The following is an 8,324-nucleotide window of genomic DNA, read 5'->3' as shown; positions in this document are numbered from 1 at the left end:
TTGCTGAAGAGTAGTCATTGGTAGAAGCAGGAGGAGCTACATTGGGCCGGAGGAGACAAACAGGTTTTTGCAGAGCGATAAATCGCTCCGCTTGAATAAACAGTGTTGGGAAATGCAAAGAGCTGTCAACCAGGATTACAATGTGAAAGAAGATTATGAAAATTCAATAAACAATGGCAATCACACACGGTTTGTTCGTGATTGACAGTTTATGTAGGTCCTATCGAGTTCATGTTGGTGATGATGATATCTATTAAGGTCCTTTGGTTATTAGTCATCATTTTGACAGTTCAAATCTGGGATGACAATTATGGCTTACAAATCACCTTTCCTCAAATCATACAAATAGACATCTCATTGTAGTTCAGGATGTCCAAAAGTACACACACACACACAGAAATGGTTTATACAGTCTTCTGAATACAGAAGCCACATTTCCCAAGAGCATTTGGGGTAGGCTTATGGCATGTTTGAACAAGCATTGCATCTATGATATCTGAGCGAGTAATCACATCATAATCACTGCAAACCCTCTGTGTGAGTCATCAGATTGTATCCTTCTAGAATGACCTAGGCTAATCTTAGAGGCACTGGAGAGGAGACAGCAGTCAAACCTTGAAGTGATCACGTATTTTATTTTAATTTTATTTATTTCACCTTTATTTAACCAGGTAGGCTAGTTGAGAACAAGTTCTCATTTGCAACTGCGACCTGGCCAAGATAAAGCATAGCAATTTGACACATACAACAACACAGAGTTACACATGGAATAAACAAAACATAGTCAATAATACAGTAGAACAAAAGAAAACAAAAAGTCTATATACAGCGAGTGCAAATGAGGTAAGATAAGGGAGTTAAGGCAATAAATAGGCCATGGTGGCAAAGTAATTACAATGTAGCAATTAAACATTGGAATGGTAGATGTGCAGAAGATGAATGTGCAAGGAGGGATACAGGGGTGCAAAGGAGCAAGATAAATAAATAAATACAGTATGGGGATGAGGTAGGTAGATAGATGGGCTGTTTACAGATGGGCTATGTACAGGTGCAGTGATCTGTGAGCTGCTCTGACAGCTGGTGCTTAAAGCTAGTGAGATTTTTGCTTCAGAGCTTCAGAGATTTTTGCAGTTGGTTCCAGTCATTGGCAGTAGAGAACTGGAAGCAAAGACGACCAAAAGAGGAATTGGCTTTAGGGGTGATCAGTGAGATATAACTGCTGGAGCTCGTGCTACGAATGGGTGCTGCTATGGTGACCAGTAAGCTGAGATAAGGCAGGGCTTTACCTAGCAGAGACTTGTAGATAACTTGTAGCCAGTGGGTTTGGCGACGAGTATGAAGCGAGGGCCAACCAACGAGAGCGTACAGGTCGCAATGGTGGGTAGTGTATGGGACTTTGGTGACAAAACGGATGGCACTGTGATAGACTGCATCCAGTTTGTTGAGTAGAGTGTTTGTGGCTATTTTATAGATGACATCACCGAAGTCGAGGATCGGTAGGATAGTCAGTTTTACGAGGGTATGTTTGGCAGCATGAGTGAAGGATGCTTTGTTGCGATATAGGAAGCCGATTCTAGATTTAATTTTGGATTGGAGATGCTTAATGTGAGTCTGGAAGGAGAGTTTACAGTCTAACCAGACACCTAGGTATTTGTAGTTGTCCACGTATTCTAAGTCCGTGCCGTCCAGAGTAGTGATGCTGGACGGGCGGGCAGGTGCGGGCAGTGATCGATTGAATAGCATGCATTTAGTTTTACTTGCGTTTAAGAGCAGTTGGAGGCCACGGAAGGAGAGTTGTATGGCATTGAAGCTCATCTGGAGGTTAGTTAACACAGTGTCCAAAGAGGGGCCAGAAGTATACAGAATGGTGTCGTTTCCGTAGAGGTGGATCAGAGAATCACCAGCAGCAAGAGCAACATCATTGATGTATACAGAGAAGAGAGTCGGCCCGAGAATTGAACCCTGTGGCACCCCCATAAATACTGCCAGAGGTCCGGACAACAGGCCCTCCGATTTGACACACTGAACTCTATCAGAGAAGTAGTTCATAAACCAGGCGAGGTAATCATTTGAGAAACCAAGGCTGTCGAGTCTGCCAATAAGAATGTGGTGATTGACAGAGTCGAAAGCCTTGGCCAGGTTGATGAATACGGCTGCACAGTAATGTCTCTTATCGATGGCAGTTATGATGTCGTTTAGGACCTTGAGCGTGGCTGAGGTGCACCCATGACCAGCTCGGAAACCAGATTGCATAGCGGAGAAGGTACGGTGGGATTCGAAATGGTCGGTAATCTGTTTGTTAACTTGGCTTTCGAAGACCTTAGAAAGACAGGGTAGGATAGATATAGGTCTGTAGCAGTTTGGGTCTAGAGTGTCACCCCCTTTGAAGAGGGGGATGACCACGGCAGCTTTCCAATCTTTGGGAATCTCAGACGATACGAATGAGAGGTTGAACAGGCTAGTAATAGGGGTTGCAACAATTTCGGCAGATAATTTTAGAAAGAGAGGGTCCAGATTGTCTAGCCAAGCTGATTTGTAGGGGTCCAGATTTTGCAGCTCTTACAGAACATCAGCTATCTGGATTTGGGTGAAGGAGAAATGGTGGGGGCTTTGGCGGGTTGCTGTGGAGGGTGCCGGGCAGTTGACCGGGGTAGGGTTAGCCAGGTGGAAAGCATGGCCAGCCGTAGAGAAATGCTTATTGAAATTCTCAATTATAGTGGATTTATCGGTGGTAACAGCCTCAGAGCAGTCGGCAGCTGGGAGGAGGCGCTCTTATTCTCCATGGACTTTACAGTGTCCAATAACTTTTTTGAGTTAGTACTACAGGATGCACATTTCTGTGTGAAAAAGCTAGCCTTAGCTTTCCTAACTGCCTGTGTATATTTGTTCCTAACTTCCCTGAAAAGTTGCATATCACAGGGGCTATTTGATGCTAATGCAGAACGCCACAGGATGTTTTTGTGCTGGTCAAGGGCAGACAGGTCTGGAGTGAACCAAGGACTATATCTATTCCTAGTTCTACATTTTTTGAATGGGGCATGCTTATTTAAGATGGTGAGGAAGGCACTTTTAAAGAATAGCCAGGCATCATCTACTGACAGGATGAGGTCAATGTCATTCCAGGATACCCCGGCCAGTTTGATTCGAAAGGCCTGCTCGCAGAAGTGTTTTAGGGAGCGTTTGACAGTGATGAGGGGTGGTCGTTTGGTAGCAGACCCATTACGGATGCAGGCAATGAGGCAGTGATCGCTGAGATCTTGATTGAAAACAGCAGAGGTGCATTTGGAGGGCGAGTTAGTTAGGATGACATCTATGAGGGTGCCCGTGTTTTTGGATTTGGGGTTGTACCTGGTAGGTTTATTGATAATTTGTGTGAGATTGAGGGCATCAAGCTTAGATTGTAGGATGGCCGGGGTGTTAAGCATGTCCCAGTTTAGGTCACCTAGTAGCACGAGCTCTGAAGATAGATGGGGGGCAATCAATTCACATATGGTATTGAGGGCACAGCTGGGGGCAGAGGGAGGTCTATAGCAAGCGGCAACAGTGAGAGACTTGTTTCTGGAAAGGTGAATTTTTAGAAGTAGAAGCTGGAATTGTTTGGGTACAGACTTGGATAGTAATACAGAACTCTGCAGGCTATCTTTGCAGTAGATTGCAACACCGCCCCCTTTGGCAGTTCTATCTTGGCAGAAAATGTTATAGTTAGCGATGGAGATTTCAGGGTTTTTGGTAGTTTTCCTAAGCAAGGATTCAGACACAGCTAAGACATCCGGGTTGGCAGAGTGTGCTAAAGCAGTGAGTAAAACAAACTTAGGGAGTAGGCTTCTTAATGTTAACATGCATGAAACCAAAGCTTTTACGGTTACAGAAGTCAACAAATGAGAGCACCTGGGGAGTGGGAGTGGAGCTAGGCACTGCAGGACCTGGATTAACCTCTACATCACCAGAGGAGAAGTGGGATAAAGGTACGGCTAAAGGCTAACCGAACTGGCCGTCTAGCACGTTCGGAACAGAGAGTAAAAGGAGCTGGTTTCTGGGCACGATAGCATAGATTCAAGGCATTGTGTACAGACAAAGGTAAGGTAGGATGTGAGTACATTGGAGGTAAACCTTGGCATTGAGTAATGATGAGAGAGATATAGTCTCTAGAGACGTTTAAACCAGGTGATGTCATCGCATATGTAGGAGTTGGAACAACATGGTTGGTTAAGGCATATTGAGCAAGGCTAGAGTCTCTACAGTGAAATAAGACAGTAATCACTAACCAGGACAGTAATGGACGAGGCATATTGATATTAGAGAGAGGCATGCGTAGCCAAGTGAACATATGGGTCCAGTGAGTGGTTGGGCTGACTGGGGACACGGTGATTCAGACAGTTAGCAGGCCGTTGCTAACAAGCTAACAGTTAGTAGGCCGGGGCTAAACAAGCTAGCAGTTAGCAGACCGGGGCTGGCAAGCTAGCAGTTAGCAGACCGGGTTAGCAAGCAAGCAGTTAGCAGACGGGGGCTAGCAGTTAGCAGACCGGGGCAGGCAAGCTAGCAGTTAGCAGACCGGGGCAGGTAAGCTAGCAGTTAGCCTTTGGGGGACGTCGCGATGGGGTAAGTCTGTTCTTGCCTCTTCGTGCGGTGGCGTCGATACGATGGTGGTAGACCAGTCGTGGAATTAGTTGGGTTCCAAGTAGCTCTAGGTAGCTAGCAGGTCGCGGTTAGCAGAATGGGCCATCAGCGGACGTCGCGCCTGAGGGGCCTGTTGGAATCCTCAAGCAGATTATGTCGGTATTCCAGTCGTAGAGGATCAGCGGGGTTCCGTGCCCCGTACTGGCAGTAGAAGGGGTCCAGATATTGTTGCCCAGGAGTGGGCTTCGGTGGTAGCACAGGAGCTCTGGCCGGGCTAGCTTCAGGCTAATTGGTGCTTGCTCCGGGATGGAAACGCTAGCCAGGAGTAGTCACCCGGGATTGCGGTTAGCTAGTTGCAAAGATCCAGATGAAAATGTTCAGAGTTTGCAGTGGGAATCCGGGGATATGGAGAAAAATATATATGTTCTGGTTTGAGTCACGTTGTTCAAACTGGCGAGAGCTTTCTGAGCTAAAGGTTAGCTGTGACCACTAGCAATGGTTTGCTGACTGATAGCTGGTAGGTAGTTAGCTGGCTTGCTTCAGTTGAGGGATTCCAGATCCGTAGTAAATAGAAATACTTTAGAAATATTAAACAGATCCACGCAACATTGGGTGAGGCGGGTTGCAGGAGAGTATTTTGAAGTTGAGGTTTAGGAAAATATTTAAAAAAGATATGCGAAGAAAAAGATGTAAAAAGATATATACAAGGGACACGACAGGACAAAGACGTCTGACAGCTACGCCATCTTGGATTAGTATCCTAGTTGCATAGCCCCATTGCAATGAAAATGATGCCAATGTACAGTGCCTTGCAAAAGTAGTCGTCCCCCTTGGCGTTTTTCCTATTTTGTTGAATTACAACCTGTAATTTAAATAGATTTTTATTTGGATTTCATGTAATGGACATACACAAAATAGTCCAAATTGGGGAAGTGAAATCAAAAAAATTACTTAATAATAAAATAGAATAATAACAAACGCAAAAGTGGTGCGTGCATATGTATTCACCCCATTTGCTATGAAGCCCCCCACCACCAAGCAAGCGGCACCATGAAGACCAAGGAGCTCTCCCAACAGGTCAGGGACAAAGTTGTGAAGAAGTACAGATCAGGGTTGGGTTCTAAAAATATATCTGAAACTTTGAACATCCCAGCACCATTAAATCCATTATTATAAAATTGAAAGAATATGGCACCACAACAAACCTGCCAAGAGAGGGCCGCCCACCAAAACTCACGGACCAGGCAAGGAGCGCATTAATCAGAGAGGCAACAAAGAGACCAAAGATAACCCTGAAGGAGCTGTAAAGCTCCACAGCGGAGATTGGAGTATCTGTCCATAGGACCACTTTAAGCCGTACACCACAGAGTTGGCCTTTACAAAAGAGTGGCCAGAAAAAAGCCATTGCTTAAAGAAGAAAATAAATATGAAATATGACTTAAATATTGCTGTACACCAGCAGAACCCATCCAACTTGAAGGAGCAGTTTAGCCTTGAAGAATGGGCAAAAATCTCAGTGGCTAGATGTGTCAAGCTTATGGAGACATACCCCAAGAGACTTGGGGGGGGGGGTGAATAGTTATGCAAGCTCAAGTTTCCAGTTTTTTTGTCTTATTTCTTATTATTTTGCATCTTTAAAGTGGTAGGCATGTTGTGTAAATCAAATGATACAAACCCCCCAAAAATCTATTTTAATTCCAGGTTGAAATGCAAGACACTGTAGGTGATAGAAACCATGGAAACATCATGAAGCAACCCTGTCCTTTTGACTTGGAAAACCAGAGCAGTCAGAAGTGTGCTTGCATTTTATAAAGATACATGAGGAAAGAGAGAAGATGGGTAAGAAAAGTGGGGGGAAAAGGAGTAGTTAACTATCATTGCTCTTCTCTTTTCCCTCCTAAACAATCCCAACTGATTCGCACATACTCCCAACACACACACTCACCAGCAAGCACGTAGCCTCAGGGATACCTCACACGCACACACACACAGCATACCATGTAGCCATACACACACGTACAAACACACCTAGGACCATATCTATACATCACCTTCATACACCCAGCTCTGGCTTTGCTCTAAAAACCCAGTGCAGTGAAGCGGAGGAGTCATATGTACATACTTTAAGCCTCACTGCCAGTCCTGCAGCCATGGGTGGACGAACACAGAATAAGAGGGTTTTCACAGCAGTGATCAGGCTTGATGTAGTGTTTCTCGGGTAAACAGGAACCAGAACTTTATGGGACACTTTATGGACAGTATGAATGGGACTAAATGTTTTAGTGTGTGGCCTCCCGAGTGGTGCAGCGTTCTAAGACACTGCTTCACTACAGACCCGGGTTCGATCCCAGGCTGTATCACGGCCGTGACCGGGAGACCCATGAGACGGTGCACAATTGGCCCAGCGTCGTCCGGGTTAGGGGAGGGGTTGGCCGGCCGGCCGAGATTTCCTTGTCACATCACGCTCTAGTGACTCCTTGTGGCCATCCCGGGCACCTGCAAGCTGACCAGCTGGACGGTGTTTCCTCCGACACATTGGTGCGACTGGCTTCCGGGTTAAGCGAGCAGTGTGTCAAAAAGCAGTGTGGCTTGGCAGGGTCGAGTTTTAAAGGACGCACGGCTCTCGACCTTCGCATCTCCTGAGTCCGTAGGGGAGTTGCAGCGATGGGACAAGATTGTAACTACCAATTGGGAACCACGAAATTGGGGAGAAAAGGGGTAAAAAATAAAATGTTTTAGTGTAGCCTATATACAAGCCACCACTTTAAAGCGTCAAAGTAGAGTTGGATGGACTCTGATGGCAGCACTCCATCTGTCCTACTATACAGATAAAAACATTCATTCATTTGCTCACAGACACATAATATGCACATACATTCATACTGACTCTACACACACACACACACACACACACACACACACAATCATCATTTACCCTGCTGCTACACTGTTTATTCTATATCCTGATGCCTAGTCACCTTAACCCTATACATACAGTATCGCACCCTACCATTACAGTGTCACTGCACATTGTATATGGTACTGGAACTGACCCTGGAACTGATCCTGTACATAGTATGCTTACTTACTTTCTCGCGTTCTTCTTATTTTTATATCTTGTGTGTTTTTGTTCTACCTTGTTATTTTTAGTATTGCATTGTTGTTGATTACTGCATTGTTGGGTTTAGAGCTTGCAAGAAAGGCATTTCATTGTACTTGTGCATGTGACATTAAAACTTGAAACTTAAAACAAGCCCGCCATATCAGTGCCTGTAAGGAGACGAGGGACGGGAGACCTCTGTCAGCTCAGATGTGTACACTACACCGTTAGCAAGTTAGATTAGAAGGACCGTGTCTCTTGTGAATGCTAACAGGAGAGGGTTGGTTTGCTCACAACTTGCTTGGCTCAATCCTATCTTATTGTCATAAACTGAGCAATGTTCTTTTGGGCGGGACTCATAAAGAGAGTGGAACGGCTGCCCACCCCAGGTCTTGTGTTTGTACATGCAGAGAGATAAAAGGCGGGCCGGCCAAGCACAAAAGGAACGTTTTCTGTTTTTGTGTGTAATGCGAGCCCCAGAAGGACACAGGTGGGCCGGTCCTGAGCTCCTGTAGTTCTGTAGGTCACCTGGTATCAGTTAGAGCACTCTGGGTTCAGGACTCCACTCCCTCTGGGCGAACCCTGCCAGCTGGCTGGGGACCAGCAC

This window comes from Salmo salar, chromosome ssa19 (assembly GCF_905237065.1).
Source record: "Salmo salar chromosome ssa19, Ssal_v3.1, whole genome shotgun sequence".
NCBI classification, from domain to species: domain Eukaryota; kingdom Metazoa; phylum Chordata; class Actinopteri; order Salmoniformes; family Salmonidae; genus Salmo; species Salmo salar.
This window is presented reverse-complemented; position numbering follows the sequence as displayed.